The 17,967-nt window shown below is 32.7% G+C and overlaps 1 non-coding gene across 1 annotated transcript; it reads left to right on the plus strand.

The window, feature by feature from the left end:
- Window positions 1-9,714: 9,714 nt before the first annotated feature.
- On the plus strand, window positions 9,715-9,821 carry LOC139903156 (small nucleolar RNA R71). Its single transcript, XR_011777998.1, has one exon. It is a non-coding gene; the product is annotated as a small nucleolar RNA R71 (small nucleolar RNA).
- Window positions 9,822-17,967: the final 8,146 nt, after the last annotated feature.

The following is a 17,967-nucleotide window of genomic DNA, read 5'->3' on the forward strand; positions in this document are numbered from 1 at the left end:
AGAATGGATATACTTAAACCTTGCTACAACACTTATAGGCAGTGTACCTAATCGTAAAGTAGTGTAGTTTTTAGTAAGTCCGGTTCGTTCCACAGGGAAATCTTTAAACAAAGCTCAACGCTATATTAGTTTACTTTTATAAAAATACAAATATATATATATAAGTAATATTATTATTATAAAGGGGGGTTTTTACCGTTTAATGACCGGTTTGTCGATTTTAAGACTTTAGTCGCAGTTAAAACCTAATGTAAAATATAAAATAAATACAAGACTTAAATTAAAGCGTAAAGTAAATAACGATAATGAAATTGCGAATAATAAAAGTGCGATAAAATAAACTTACGATAATTAAAAAGTACGATAATTAAAATTGCGATTAAATAACAATAAATAAAAGTGCGATAATTAGAAGTGCAATTAAATATAAAATAAAGGAAATTAAATATGAAATAAAAGAATTATGCTTATTTAAACTTCCGTAATCATGATGTTTGACGTGTTGATTTTAGTTTTATGCCCATGGGTTAATTGTCCTTTGTCCTGGATTATTTAATATGTCCGTCTGGTTTTTGTCCATAACAGTCCATCAGTCATAAATATAAATTGCAAGTGTCCTTGTCAAATTATTATTATACCCGAAGATAAATATTCCAACTAATTGGGGATTCGAATTGTAACAAGGTTTTAATACTTTGTTTAATGAATACACCAGGTTATCGACTGCGTGTAAACCAAGGTTTTACTACTTTGTTAACAATTACACCAATTACCCTTGAATGTAATTTCACCCCTGTTTTAATTATTCTAGTGGCTATTAATCCATTCCCGTGTCCGGTTAAATGAACGATTATTCGTACATATAAATACCCCGCCCATCGTGTCCGATCGAGTGTATATGGTAATTTATAGGGACGCCCAATTGTAAATCTTTATATTAACATTAACAAACTTTCATTTAGTTAAACAAATATAAAGCCCATTAATAGCCCATAGTCTAATTTCCACAAGTGTCGTTCTTTTGTCCAAACCCCAATTATGGTACAAAGCCCAATTACCCAATTTTAGTAATTAGCCCAACATCATGATTACTTCGTTTTAAATAAGCATAATAATAACTTAGCTACGAGACATTAATATAAAAAGGTTGAACATAACTTACAATGATTAAAAATAGCGTAGCGTTACACGGACAGAATTTCGACTTACACCCTTACAACATTCGCTAACATACCCTTATTATTAGAATTATAATTAAAATTAAAATGAAAATATAAATTATATATATATATATCGTATAGATAGAGAAGAGAGAAAATAGAATATGAAATTTGATCAGAATTCGGTTTGCTTTATAGCCAGAGTTGAATTTTGGGGCTCCGCGACTCGCGGCAAAATCCCCTTCAAACTCCGCGAGTCGCGGAGATAGTATTTACAGCTCAGTCCTTGGAGTTTTCTCTGCCGACGGTTATATATATATAAATATAATATATATATAATTAATATAATTAATTATATATTATATTATATTTATATACATAGTTAACTTGTAATTTTTAGTCCGTTGCGTCGAGCGTTAAGAGTTGACTCTGGTCCCGGTTCCGGATTTTCGAACGTCCTCGCGTACAATTTAATATCTTGTACTTTGCGTTTTGAATCTTGTAATTTTGTAATTTCGAGACGTTTCTTATCAATAATTGGAACCTTTTTGATTGTCTTTTGTACTTTTGAGCTTTTTGGTCGTTTGCGTCTTCAATTCGTCGAATCTGTCTTTTGTCTTCACCTTTTATTATACAAACGAATATCACTTGTAAATAGAACAATTGCAACTAAAAGCTTGTCTTTCTTGAGGAATAATGCTATGAAATATATGTTCGTTTTTAGCATTATCAAATATTCCCACACTTGAGCGTTGCTTGTCCTCAAGCAATATCGTCTTAAAACACTAGAATCACTTCTTTATTCTTCACACTTTGTACATCAGTGATTTCTATACGGCGGTATAAACAATGGTAGTAACGATATGGTTTACAGTCCCACATGACTATAAAAATTTAGATCCATTAAGGAAATTGGATCTTTATGAAAACATTTGATCTTTTGAAATCTAGTTTTTACCCTAGATAAGTTTTCCGGAATAACCCTTTACCGGTGTTTGCAAAATATTTTTGTGGGGTTGGTGGGTTTCAGATTTGAAAATTTTAGCTCAAAACTTGCGGTTTTGTGTCACCCACTTGCTAACCTTGTATTAGGAAAGCAACACGTCCAGTTTACTTGTTCCGTATATTATCTTTCGGCAAACTACCGTCCGGTTGAGAGGAAAGCGTTGAACAAGCAACTGTTAAGGCAATGTCCCGTGACATGCTTTTGATTATGGTCTATAACGTGTCGGACGCAATTACTATCCTTGGTAGGAGCAATAGTAAAGCTCACCCTTATAATTTGTCGGTTTGGCACAAGGTCCTGTCTTTGACCACTATGCAACCACCGTTCTTACGGTTGACACCCGATTTAGTTCAGGTGACCTAATGAATTCCAGGTGAATTCCTAGGATTTTACGTTCAATGGTAATGAACGCATTGAAAATAGGGTTTTCAGAAAACAAATCGGTTTGTAATTTTGATCAAAATATTTTCTCGTTTAAGCTCGAGTTTAGATATCATCGAATTCCATGAGTTTGTAATTCTCAATCTTTAAGGTCAATCTCTAGGATTGAGTAATATCAGTTTTAAAAGCTGATTTTTAATCTTTAAGGAGATTATCCTTTCTGGGGATCTGATTCATTAGTCTTATCCAGCTAATTTGCATGGTGCCCCCCCATTGTACGAGATAAATCCTTCTCATGGTTAGGATAAATCTGACCACTTGGCGACCCTGTTTAATGCTGAGGTCCGTGGATTTCCTGCTGATTTTAGTGATGACTTTTCTAGATTTTTCGTCAACCTACAGCTGGTCTGGACGACAACTTCATGACCTAAATCAAGAAGCGCGTGTCTTTTTCGGAAGACTTTACTTCCTTTTAATGATGGAATTGATTCATCGTGTAGATCCATCTCTTCTTTTCTTTCATCGGGTAAAACAGTTTAGTTTAGTTCAAAGCAAAAGTATTTTCAGTTATTTGTTACAGATATATGTGACATATGTTTAAAATAACTTGGTAAATTTTCCCACACTTGGCTTTTTATTTTTCTTTTTATCGTCCTCTATTCCATTTTAAATGAATTTTGACATTTTAGTTTGTTTCTTAATTTATGTTCTTTCTGAGATAACAATAATTTCGGTGTTAAAACCTAGTTTTATCGTTCATAAATATGTATAAACATGATTTGAATTCATTTAATTGAAAAAGTTTACTAGAATTGGGTAGTCAGTATATAAGACTAGGGCTGTTCTTTTTTTATCAGAGAGCACTAGATTCTAATACAACTACTGCTTTACTAGTATTTTTAATGGTAACCAAGTGTATAAAGTAAAAAATTTAAAATCCAAAAGAATTTAACCCCTTCCCACACTTAAGATCTTGCAATGCCCTCATTTGCAAGAAATCAGTAACAATTTAAATTATTGAGGGTGATTAGTGTGAAAATGATTAAATTTTACCAAAGTTTCCAAATATATTGGCGTTTGTTTGCTGAATGATAAATGGTGCACATCATTTGTTCATTCCGTCTTGTTGTTATTTCACATATATTTTGCATCTTGTCGTCAAAATTAGTTGCTTTTGCTGAACTTAATGCCAGTCTTTGAAAATGCGTTGTTTTACCCTGTTGTGTACATAAGATAAACTGCAAACATATATACATATTTTTGAAGTTTGGTATATTACCCCACATTCAAAAATTATTAAAATCTAAGAATAAAAGTTAGATAATTATAAAAATGATTACAATATTAACAAAAATATTAAATGTATCAATAATTACAAATTACAAAATAAAAAAAAAATAATAATAAGTAAACTAAGGATGATATTGGTACCAATAGGGGTTCCAGGCATAACCATAAGTGCTATAGAATGCTTCGGCAGGGTCATACGTAGGATATGGTGGCTGCATCTCTATCGACCAAGGAGGGAAGACGGGTTTCGGTGTAGGAATATAGTTTCTACCTATGTGTTGGCAATGAGCTATGATCTGGTTCTGATGAACTTGCCAATCTTCAAATGCTCTCTGTCTAGCATTTTCGTATTCCTGAGAAGCTATAAACCTATGCATCTCTTGCATCTCATTCCCCCCTCCTACATTACCTTGTTGCTGGTTTCTCTCCACCTGTGGATGTCTACCATGGTATCGTACTGCGGCGTTATTTCGCCTCTTCAAAACTTTCGCACCATGGTATACATTTAAACCTATAGTATCGCGGGGTTCCGGCTCTTCTACTAATAATCCCCCCCGACTTATATCCACACCGAGATATTCACCAATCAAAGTAATAAAAATACCACCTCCTATTATGCTATGTGGTCGCATCCCCCGAACCATAGCTGATAAATAATAACCCACACAATATGGTATACTTACAGCGCTTTGTGGGTCTCGAATACACATATGGTAAAACAAATCTTGTTCATTTACTTTTTCTTTGTTCTTACCCCTTTGTGTAATCGAATTAGCTAAAAACCTATGTATCACTCTTAATTCGGCTCTATCTATATCCAAATAAGAGTAGTTTCCCCCTTTGAAACGGTGATGGCTTGTCATTTGACTCCACACACCGTGTGTATCAAAATTCTCATCTATCTTTCTACCGTTTAGTATCAATCCTCTACAATCGGCAGACGCTAACTCCTCAGGCGTATATATACGTAAAGCCTGAGCCATGTCCAGTAAAGACATGTGGCGCATCGAACCGCCTAACAAAAATCTAATAAAAGAACGATCGGTTAAACTAGCTACCCGATCATTCAACTCTATACTACATAACAACTCTTCACACCATACTTTATATACAGGTCTGCGTATGGTGAATAAACATATCCAGTCATTAAAAGAAGAATTACCATACCTCTGTACAAGTAATTCCCTAATTGGCCCGGCCAATTCTACAGCTTCTAAGGGTCCCCATTCTATGACCCTCGGTACCTCAACAACCTTGGAATGAAGAGTATGCAAACCCCGTTGATATTTTGGATAATCTATCCAAAGTCTGTCAAATCTCAGGTTCGGGTGCAACTCTTCCAAATGCATATCGGAAAAGGTCATGACTGGATGAGGTACATCCTGCTTGTAGTAGTTATCCACCTCCTGTTGTTCCAAATTCTCAGCAGGAGCATTGCGGGCTTGGGATGAAGATTCACCCCTTTCATTCTGCAAAACACATCAAACACAAATTTTGTGCATCCAAATATGCATTAGTGTCAGCAAAATCATCAATCAAAATAATTACAATGACATTATCAATTTATATCAAACTTAAGCTTATTTTAACATTTTTATCAAATCTACACTTTTTCAAATAAGCATATACGAAAATTTTCGCCAAGTTCATAAGCATTCAACTCAAATAACATGTCAAAATAATCATTACTAGCAATTAAACAAGTCTCAAATGGCATTATCTTTCAAAAATCAAGTTCATGAATTTTAGACTTGAAAAAGTCCACTTTAATTCTCAAAATCATGTTTAGGCTCAAAGTTTGGATCATTTAACTACCTAGACATGTTACACTACTCAATTTAGCAACAATTCATGACAAAAATCGGCCATAACCTATTTATATCAAAAAGCCCCAAATTGCTCGAGAACACAAACCCTAGATTACTTAAAATTTGAAGTTTAAGGCTTCTAATCATGTTAAACAGCATCAATCTAGGTTATACAAGCATAATACATAAACAATTTAAGTCTAATTACACTAAAAAGCATCAAAATCAAATTGGGGAAAAAATAGCTCAAGAACACCAAAATTCGGATTAAATGGTGTTTAGGTGTAGAAATTTACCGTTTTTCTTGAGTAATTCTTAGATAGCATCCTTCTCAACATGATTTTAGCAAAAAATTTGGTGATTAACGGTTAAAAATTGGGATTTTTGGGGTGTTTTTGGGTGTATTTTCGGGGTTTTTCGCGTGCAGAATTCGGGTGTTTATGTGTGGGGAGTGAAACTGATCTGTTGTTCAGTTATATTTTTTTTTCCGGTTTTTAGTCTCTCCGCGAGTCGCGGAGGTTTTGCACTTCAAACTCCGCGAGTCGCGGAGTTTGCTCTTTTTTTTTTTTTTTTTTTTTATAATCATTAACTTATTAAAACAATTAAGTAATTAATTTTAAAATTTTGTTTCCCTTGTTATTTAGGACGAGGTCGTTTCGGATCGATGTCCTAGTCCGTCCTTCGACAAAATTTTAAAATTTGTCTTTTTGTAGCGATTGTTTTAAAAGCTAAGATTTTTGGGTTTTTTTTTTTTTTTTTTTTTTTTTTTTTGGCATACTTTAAATCAATAAGATTAAAAATAATGATAATAAAAGTTCTCGTCCCTCCCTCGGGTAAAGCAATTTCGGTTCAAAGACCTAGTCTTCAACTTACGACGAATTTTAAAAATCATATTCTTAACTTAATGAGATAAAGTAAATTTTTGTTTTTAAATTCACACAACTTAAATATAAAATTCAAAATTAATATTAAAAATTCACACCAAACTTAAAATTTGAAATGCATAAAATTAAAAATTAATATTTTAAAAATTAAAAATTCATACCAAACTTAATTTAAAAATTTATAAATTCATATCAAACTTATATTATTTTTTTTCAAATATTTACAATTTTAAATATATTGTTTTTATAAAGTTTACAATATTAATTTAAGATTTAAATATTAAGATTAAAAACATGGTAAAAATAAAATTAAAAATCTTTTTGTCTTTTTATCCCACTTTAATCAATCAAATATTATCAAAAATATGTGCCCCTCTTTTCGGTAAAGTAATTTCGGTTCCAAGACCTAATTTAACTCATGACGAATTTTTGAAATATTTTGGGTTGATTGATTAAAGATATTTATACCTTAAGAATAAACGTTAAATTTCGCAGTGATGTAATAAATTTTTGAATGATATCAATAATTTCGGTTGCCAAACCTAATTTTATTCAATACCAATTTAATACTTTTTAGCGAACAAATTAGAGTTTATTATCAAAAGGTTAAAAATAAAAATAAAAATAAAAACTGTACAGACATACCTGTGAAATAGATTTCTTAGTTATATGATCTATCTCATTCATAAGATAGTCGGTTTAATTGGTTTTTCATGGCTACATAGGCGTAACCTCGAGCATTCAGTATCTTTTCTTCTAAACATATGAACGGTCCGTCTCTGCATAAAGTAACAAATTCGGTATTTGAATAGGTTTGATTATTTGAACATTTACCTCCATGTGACCATTTTCCGTATTTGTGACATCTTTCTAGGTGTCGTGCTCTTCTTTTCGCTGCGGATTTTGATTTTCCTTTACCAAATTGTAACTTATTATCTTCGCATCTGGATTCTTTTCTAACTCCGTCCATTCTTTCTCTGATTACTGATACTATTTCACTCGGTAGTATGTCATTATTACGTTTAGTGATCAAAGCGTGTAGCATTAGACCATGGTTTAGTTCACAGGCAGTCTTCATTTTGTAAAAACCTAAAAAAATAAAAATTCAGAATGGGGGGAGAAGACTAGTTCTTTAGGGTCTGCTAGCGGAAAAGACCAATCGAATTCCATTCTCGGAACTACACGAGAACAGAACAACTAACTCCAAACAGCATTTTCTTTTTAGAACATTTGAATCTCCCCACACTTAGGTAGCCGTGGTGTCAAAATTGTGATTAACTTCATCGTTAATTTTTCTTGGTCCATAATCAACTTGCATATCCGTGACTTTTTCTTTAAGCCATTGGTCGGATTCCTGTGTAATTTCCACAATTTCAACTAGTTTCTCCTTTTCTTTAGGTGATAGATTGGATACTAACCGGTTACATAACTTAAAGTTCCCCTTGGTTCTAGCATCGCGAATCCGTTTAATAAGTTTCTTCATTGAACTATTAATAACGGGATCATTTAATTTCGTATCAACAACGGGGTTCTTTGTTATCATGTCATCATTAGGTGTTACTTCATTTTCCCCACACTTAGGCATTTCATTATTGCTAAGTATTACCGTTGGAGTTGGTAAAACCACATGGTTCTTACCAATTGTTTTTACTGGTTCAACGGTTTTGGCTGGTGGAGATTTAGACTTTCGAATCATAAAGGTGATCGATTTGTCACCACTTTTAAGTGTCATTCTTCCATTTCCTACATCAAATAACGCCTTGGTGGACGCTAAGAATGGCCGACCTAAAATGAGAGGAATGTTTGGGTCCTCTTCTATGTCAATGACAATAAATTCGACTAGAAAGGTTAAATTGCCTACTTGAACGGGTAGGTTGTCAGCAATTCCAACTGGGTGCTTAATGGTTTGATCAAAGAGTCGAACACTCATATCCGTTGGACTTAACTTACCTACTCCTAATCTCTTATATAATGAAAGAGGCATAACACTTACACTTGCACCTAAATCTGCTAGTGCATCATACATGACACAATCACTAAGTAGACAGGGAACAATAAATTCACCCGGATCACCTACCCTAGGTGGAGGTTTTGGTGGAACTGTCTTCACCGGGTTTACTTCTACGGCTTTTGTTTCTTGTACTTTCTTATTCTTTTTCTTCTTCTTCTTTCCAGAAGTATCACAATCTTTATTACTTATTACTTGCTCATACTCAACTCCTTTTCTTGGAAACGGGATGGGTGGTTTGTATGGTGCCACCACTGGCTTTACATACTCGGGTGGTGGTGGTGTAACTTCTTCATTGTTACTCTCATCTAAAACCTTCCCATCTTCTGGTGCTGGTTTTTCAGAATTCGTTGAAACCATATTAACATTCTCATTCCGAGGATTTACTTCAGTATTACTCGGTAGCTTTCCTTGTTCCCTCTCACTCATCATGCTAGCAAGAGTACCTACGTGTTTTTCTAGATTCAAAATGGAAGCTTGTTGAGTTCTTAATGACTGATCAAATCTCTCGTTCGTTTGGGTTTGAGTTTCAATAAATTGTGTTTGAGATTCAACTAGCTTGAATACCACGTCTTCCATATTTGACTTTTTCTCTTCGGTTTGTTGTTGTGGTTTATATAAGCCAGGTCTTTGTTGATTGAAAGTGTTGTTTTGAGTTGGTTGGTTATTCGGACCTTGTTGGTTATACCAGTTATTTTCGGGTCCTTTTGGATTGTAAAGAATGTTTTGATTTCGATTTAAGTTTAGCCTTGGCGGTTGATAATTATTTTGATAATTATTTCCCGGCCTTTGGTTCATATAGGAAACATTCTCTCGTTGTTCCATCGTTGGTTCAATGTGACAATCTTTCAATAAGTGTGGTCCACCGCATTGCTCACAACTAATTCGTATTGCGTGAATATCTTTATTCATCTTTTCCATTCGTCTTTCGAAAGCATCTATTTTTGCTGAAACGGAATCAAAGTCATGGCTAGAATCGGCTCTAGCCGCTTTAGATGAACGATATATATCTTTCTCTTGGTGCCACTCATGTGAGTGGGAAGCAGTGTTATCAATAATTTTGTAAGCATCAGTTTCGGTTTTCTTCATAATGGAACCACCAGCTGTTATGTCGATGTCTTTTCGTGTAGCAACGTTGACACCTTGGTAGAATATTTGTACTATTTGATAAGTGTCTAAACCGTGTTGAGGACATCCTCTCAACATCCTTTCGAATCTTGTCCACGCCTCATATAATGTTTCATTTGGCTTTTGTGTGAACGTAACAATTTCTCCTTGAAGTCTCACTGCTTTAGATGCCGGAAAGAATCTTTGAAGAAATTTTTCAACTAAGACATCCCATGTGTCAATCGCCCCTTCAGGTAACGATTCTAACCAATCTTTGGCTTCTCCTTTTAAAGTCCAAGGAAACAACATGAGATAGATCTGCTCATCTTCCACTTCTCGAATTTTGAATAGTGTACAAATTCTTTTAAACGTACGAAGGTGTTTGTTAGGATCTTCATTCGGTGCACCACTGAATTGGCATTGGTTAGTTACCATGTGTAGAATTTGTCCTTTGATTTCATAATCTGGCGCATTAACTTCTGGCTTAATAATGGCGTGACCTTGGCCCGTGCGTGTGGCTCTCATTCGATCTTCCATACTTAGAGGTTCCGTTACTTCCATAATTGAATTTGTTGAATACGAATCACTAGAGGATTCTGATTTAATGGTTTGTGGCTCAGGAGGAATAATTAGTGGTTCAAGATCTTGGAATTGTCCTTGAATATGCTCCGGGTTCTTAATTGTGAAGTCGGGTTCAAAAGATGGATTATCGGAAATTTGAGTTGGAGTTCTTGTTCGACTAGATGACGATTCTAAAGAAAAATCAACGGCGACAATATTTGCTAAATGTCTTGATCTAGTTACAGGTGGTGAACGTACAAAAGGTGATGAACGTCTTGCTCGGTGCATTCACTGAATATCCTATTAGTTTTTAAAAGGAAAGAAAAATTATAATAAGTTATCCAATCAATAGACTTTTCTGATTTTGCCCACGTTTTGAATAGCCAAAAGATGCAGCAGAGGGGTAGGATTCGTTTGGTCTCAATATAATTGAGGACTGTTTGGCTCCAATAACCCGGTCCACGTACAAATCCAACTATTACTACGAACCAGAAAATTTTGATGTCTATCAATTTAACCACTTAAAATAAATTTTCGTAATTTTAAGAAATTTAGATAAGAAGTAGAAAAAATTCTAAGTCCTAAAAACTAGAATAGCGAGAAATAAGAGAGAAAAAGAGTTCGTCGCAAAAGGTCGAAAAAGAAAAAAAAATGGTTGAAAAATAAAAGGTGACGGAAAAAAAATAAAAGAAACTTATCAAAACTTAAAAATACTTTACTAACCTAACCTTATTACTACAACTAACTTAAAATTATAATCGCAAATTGAAATTACTAATTGGAATGATAATTGGTACATAGTAAAAGGTCTAAAAATATTAAAGCTTACAGGAAAAACTAAATCCCAAATGGAAATAACTTAAAAAGAAACTAAAACTTAAAAAGGCGTCGCAAAATTCTAAAGCACCTAAATCTTAGTCTAAAGAAAAAGCACTTAAGGAATTCTACGGCAAAGCCTAAAAATCTAGGAGTAAAAATAACTAAAGCAAAAACTAAGTTTAAAATTAATTATGAGCTAAAAATACAAATATTACGCTACAACGATTAAAAAGGTACAAAATATAAAAATATACAAAAAGTTGTAAAAAGTACAATTTTTATAAAAATATTATTTTTATATTAATTTTTTAATAAAACTACTAATTTTACAAATTAATAAAACTAATTAATACTAAATAAAACAAATTAAATAAAAAGTAAAAATAAAAATAAAACTAATAATAATAATAATACATAATTAGGTTTAAATAATAATAATAATAATTAATAACCCGTAATTAATGCAGTTTTAGGGCTTCTGTTCGCGTGTCAGAGTGGCTCCACGAGTTGCGGCAATTAAAGAAGAAAACCCCGCGAGTCGCGGGGTTCAGAAATTCAGTTGACAGCTTTCAATTTTTACGCGTTTTTCTTTATTTTTTTTTTTTATTTATTTTCTGTTTTCTGTTTTTTAATAAATAAAAGATTTTAAAATAAAACTTATATTTTTATAAACTAAAATAAAAATAAAGAAACTTATAAAACTTAAATATTTAACAAAATCTTAAAAATACATATATTTTTGTTTTTCTTTTTATATTTTTCGAATATTTAAAACGTATTTTTACAAAAACGACTTTTAATAAAAGTAACTAAAATTTTTTTTTTATATTAGCGTTGCGCTTCCGGCTTTTAAGATATTCCCCGGCAGCGGCGCCAAAAATTTCTTGATGTGCAGCGAGGTGTATATAAAATAGTATTATTTTTAGTGCGAAAATACTATTAAATACGATACAATTTTACACAAGATATTTATTTATTTATAGAATGGATATACTTAAACCTTGCTACAACACTTATAGGCAGTGTACCTAATCGTAAAGTAGTGTAGTTTTTAGTAAGTCCGGTTCGTTCCACAGGGAAATCTTTAAACAAAGCTCAACGCTATATTAGTTTACTTTTATAAAAATACAAATATATATATAAGTAATATTATTATTATAAAGGGGGGTTTTTACCGTTTAATGACCGGTTTGTCGATTTTAAGACTTTAGTCGCAGTTAAAACCTAATGTAAAATATAAAATAAATACAAGACTTAAATTAAAGCGTAAAGTAAATAACGATAATGAAATTGCGAATAATAAAAGTGCGATAAAATAAACTTACGATAATTAAAAAGTACGATAATTAAAATTGCGATTAAATAACAATAAATAAAAGTGCGATAATTAGAAGTGCAATTAAATATAAAATAAAGGAAATTAAATATGAAATAAAAGAATTATGCTTATTTAAACTTCCGTAATCATGATGTTTGACGTGTTGATTTTAGTTTTATGCCCATTGGTTAATTGTCCTTTGTCCTGGATTATTTAATATGTCCGTCTGGTTTTTGTCCATAACAGTCCATCAGTCATAAATATAAATTGCAAGTGTCCTTGTCAAATTATTATTATACCCGAAGATAAATATTCCAACTAATTGGGGATTCGAATTGTAACAGGGTTTTAATACTTTGTTTAATGAATACACCAGGTTATCGACTGCGTGTAAACCAAGGTTTTACTACTTTGTTAACAATTACACCAATTACCCTTGAATGTAATTTCACCCCTGTTTTAATTATTCTAGTGGCTATTAATCCATTCCCGTGTCCGGTTAAATGAACGATTATTCGTACATATAAATACCCCGCCCATCGTGTCCGATCGAGTGTATATGGTAATTTATAGGGACGCCCAATTGTAAATCTTTATATTAACATTAACAAACTTTCATTTAGTTAAACAAATATAAAGCCCATTAATAGCCCATAGTCTAATTTCCACAAGTGTCGTTCTTTTGTCCAAACCCCAATTATGGTACAAAGCCCAATTACCCAATTTTAGTAATTAGCCCAACATCATGATTACTTCGTTTTAAATAAGCATAATAATAACTTAGCTACGAGACATTAATATAAAAAGGTTGAACATAACTTACAATGATTAAAAATAGCGTAGCGTTACACGGACAGAATTTCGACTTACACCCTTACAACATTCGCTAACATACCCTTATTATTAGAATTATAATTAAAATTAAAATTAAAATATAAATTATATATATATATATCGTATAGATAGAGAAGAGAGAAAATAGAATATGAAATTTGATCAGAATTCGGTTTGCTTTATAGCCAGAGTTGAATTTTGGGGCTCCGCGACTCGCGGCAAAATCCCCTTCAAACTCCGCGAGTTGCGGAGATAGTATTTACAGCTCAGTCCTTGGAGTTTTCTCTGCCGACGGTTTTATATATATAAATATAATATATATATATAATTAATATAATTAATTATATATTATATTATATTTATATACATAGTTAACTTGTAATTTTTAGTCCGTTGCGTCGAGCGTTAAGAGTTGACTCTGGTCCCGGTTCCGGATTTTCGAACGTCCTCGCGTACAATTTAATATCTTGTACTTTGCGTTTTGAATCTTGTACTTTTGTAATTTCGAGACGTTTCTTATCAATAATTGGAACCTTTTTGATTGTCTTTTGTACTTTTGAGCTTTTTGGTCGTTTGCGTCTTCAATTCGTCGAATCTGTCTTTTGTCTTCACCTTTTATTATACAAACGAATATCACTTGTAAATAGAACAATTACAACTAAAAGCTTGTCTTTCTTGAGGAATAATGCTATGAAATATATGTTCGTTTTTAGCATTATCAACTATCATGATTAGTAAAATTATCATTTTATTATTATTATCAGTATTATTTATCAAATAAATATTAGTATGTAAAAATATAATTATTACATATATCATAACTATATCTAACTTACTACTGTAATATAACATATAAATAGATATGAGAAAACTAACAATTTAATTATGATTAAACGATATAATCCTTATCACTACTAGTATTATAATTATCATTATCATAATTAGCAATAACAATAAAAGTTAATATTTTTACACTCACTATCATTAATCTTATTACTAATAAAACTATTAACATTATTATTTTATTAATAATAATAAATATTATAAATTTTTTTTTATCATTAATAATATTTTTTTAGTATTATTATAACTACTGTCATTAATATACGAATGATATATTTAATACATATAACATAACGAAAATTATTATTATTATTATTATTTTTTATAAAATGAATATAAGAAACATATATAATTATTAATATAAAAAGGATATAACTAATAAATTTATATATATATATATATATATATATATATATATATATATGTGTGTGTGTGTGTGTGTGTGTGTGTGTGTGTGTGTGTGTGTGTGTGTGTGTGTTTGATTACAATTATGTATATTAATAAATATACAAATGATATAGGTTCGTGAATCCGAGGCCAACCCTGCATTGTTCAGTTATTTAATATAGTCGTATGTATTTTTACTCCAAAATACAGTATGGTGAGTTTCATTTGCTCCCTTTTTAAATCCTTTTGCAATATATATATTTTTGGGACTGAGAATACATGTGCTGTTTTTATAACTGTTTTACGAAATAGACACAAGTAATTGAAACTATGGTTGAATGATCGAAATCGAATATGCCCCTTTTAGTCTGGTAATCTAAGAATTAGGGAACAGACACCCTAATTGACGCGAATCCTAAAGATAGATCTATCGGGCCCAGCAAGCCCCATCCAAAGTACCGGATGCTTTAGTACTTCAAAATTTATATCATGTCCGAAGGAGGATCCCGGAATGATGGGGATATTCTTATATACAAATTGTGAATGTCGGTTACCAGGTATTCAATCCTTATGAATGATATTTTTGTCTCTATGCATGGGACGTACGTTTATGAGAAATGGAAATATGAAATCTTGTGGTCTATTAAAATTATGAAATGATTATTTATGATAAACTCATGAACTCACCAACCTTTTGGTTGACACTTTAAAGTATGTCTATTCTCAGGTACGAAAGAAATCTTCCGCTGTGCATTTGCTCACTTTAAAGATATTATTTGGAGTCCTTCATGACATATTTCAAAAGACGTTGCATTCGAGTCATTGAATTCATCAAGATTATTATTAAGTTAATTATAATTAGATATATTATGAAATGGTATGCATGCCGTCAACTTTCGATGTAATGAAAGATTGTCTTTTCAAAAACGAATGCAATGTTTGTAAAATGTATCATATAGAGGTCAAGTACCTCGCGACGTAATCAACTGTTGTGAATCGTTTATAATCGATATGAACTTCGTCCGGATGGATTAGGACGGGTCGTTTCAATGAAATTAGGAAAGAGTATCTTTAGGAGTTTTTATGCCCAAAACTTTAGTAGGTAATCGGTTGATAAGATAGGTAGCGGAAGTAAGAGCTTCGGGCCAAAAACTTTTCGGAGCCTTGGATTCAATTAATAAAGCTCTTGTCATTTCTAAGAGTAGTCGATTTTTACGTTCGGCTACACCATTTTGCTCGGGAGTATGAGCACACGAGGTTTGATGAATAATCCCATTATTTTAGCAAAAGAGTTTCATTGATGAGTTTTCAAACTCACCCCCATTGTCGGATCTTATCATTTGTATGTTTTTATTAAATTGAGTTTGTACCATTTTATAAAAGTGAGAAAATTTATCAAAAACTTCTGATTTGTGGGTTAAAAAATAAATCCTAGTCATTCGTGAATGGTCATCAATAAACAAGACAAAGTACCGAAAATTTCTCCCCCCAATAACCGGTGCAGGACCCCATACATCAGAATGAATTAAAGCAAAGGGTACATCTTTTCTAGTAATACTAGGTTTAAATGTACTTCGGTGGCTTTTGGCCAAAATACAAGTTTCACAATTTAAAGTAACATTGGATGGAAAGAGGCTAGGAAATAACGCATGTAAGTATCCGGCAGATGGGTGACCCAACCTTCTATGCCATAACCAAGCTTCCCTCGTAGGTGTTCCGTGAGCAAGCATCACGGTACGTTGTTGGGTTACTTCGTCTACATAGTACAATCCACCCCGTTCGGTGCCACGTCCAATAATTTCCCCAGTCCTAATGTCTTGAAGGATACAAAAGGTGGGGTGTAATAGAACAGAACAATTTAGTTCTTTTGTAACGTGGCTAATGGATAACAGTTTATGAGAAAGGTCCGGGATATATAAACAATTAGATAATTTCAAAGTTAGAGTAATTTCAATTTTCCCAGCCCCCTTCACTTGAACAACCCCGCCATTAGCAGTTTGTATTTTATTTACCCGAGGATTAGATTCGGAACAAAAATCAGTTTTTTCAAAAGTCATGGTGTGCGTCGCACCACAGTCAAAAATCCATTCGTTACCCTTTGTGTTATATTTGCGTTCCCGATATAGCATGAATTATTTATACCGGATTTATTTGTTTCCTTTAAAAAATTGTTTTGTAAAAAGGATTTGGATAAAATAGATTTTTGTTCCAGTCTTGGGTCCATAAAAGAATTTTGGGCTTCGGTATGGGATTGGGCTTCATTTATTTTAACAGCTTGTTGGGCCTTAAAACTGTTTTGGGAGTTAAGAGCAAAAGAGTTTGTTGGGCTACGTTTGGGAGTAAAATGCCCAAGAGTGTGTTGGGCCTTAACACTAGTTAGGGAGCCCAGGTATTGGGAATTTAAAGGCAAGGCAGGTGTACAGTTATATTCACCAGACTCAAAAATAGGGTTTTTAGTGTTTCTCTCCCTTTTATTACCTTCTGGCGATTTTGATCGACAAAGAGGATTTAATCCTTCTTCTTTTTCTTCGATTGTACGAAGACAATAAAATCGATTAGGGTTCTTCCCTTCTCCGGATCGATGGTAATTAGGGTTTTCCCTTTTTACTCCGGTCGATCCTTGCAATTTTGGGTTTGAGGCCTTTTTTCTTTCTATTTTGGCCGGATTACATGAATCGAGTGTAATACCACGGTCGAAATTCGGGATTGAGGATTTTTTTCCTCACCCATTTAATCGGTTTATGTGAATTAAAATATAAAGAGTTTTGATTAGGGTTTGAGGTCAGCCCTGTACTTCTTGTTGATGTCTGAGTGTGGCTTTTCTGTTTGATTATGGAAGAGTTGTTGCTGGTAACCTCACTCTTAGCTCCGGCCGCCGTTGTCGCCATCTCCGCCGTATTCAACCTTTCTTCTTCTTGGTAGGCTATGAATTTATCGGTTTTGATGGCGACCGGTAATGGATGACAGAGAGCATTAAGGTAAGTTTTTTTTGATGACTCTTAACTACTCGGTATTCATATTTTGATTAATTAAGCTACCGTCAGATTCAGACATGGCAGCTTGATTATCTGGTAAATGATTGAAGCTTATAATCGATTAATTGCTTTGATGTCGGATCAGCAAACCGTAAGCTCTGATAACTGATTTTGTAGTATTGAAATGATATTGATCAGTGATTATTCATAAACTTGAAAATTAATTTTTGACTATAGCTAAGTGTTGAATATATAGATACATTTGCTAATAGCTATTTCTATAAAGGGTATGGATCCAATATTACTTTGGAACCCCCTTTTACATTTAAGGAAAGATGCTGTCTGGTGGGTGTTGTTATACCCGTTGAATTCTGCAGTTTATATTGCCTTGTGATCTACCATAAAGGGAAAGGATGAAGAGTTCATTTCTTCTGATCCCAAGAGTCAACTTACCATAACAGGAAGTTGACCATTATTGACTGTATTCTAACACTTTATATTGTACATGATATATGGTTCATGTTTTTCCTATGTACTATTTAGTCTTATTGTCTAAAAACACTTACATGTCAACTCTAGGAGTAAT

Source organism: Rutidosis leptorrhynchoides, chromosome 3 (genome assembly GCF_046630445.1).
Source record: "Rutidosis leptorrhynchoides isolate AG116_Rl617_1_P2 chromosome 3, CSIRO_AGI_Rlap_v1, whole genome shotgun sequence".
NCBI lineage: Eukaryota > Viridiplantae > Streptophyta > Magnoliopsida > Asterales > Asteraceae > Rutidosis > Rutidosis leptorrhynchoides.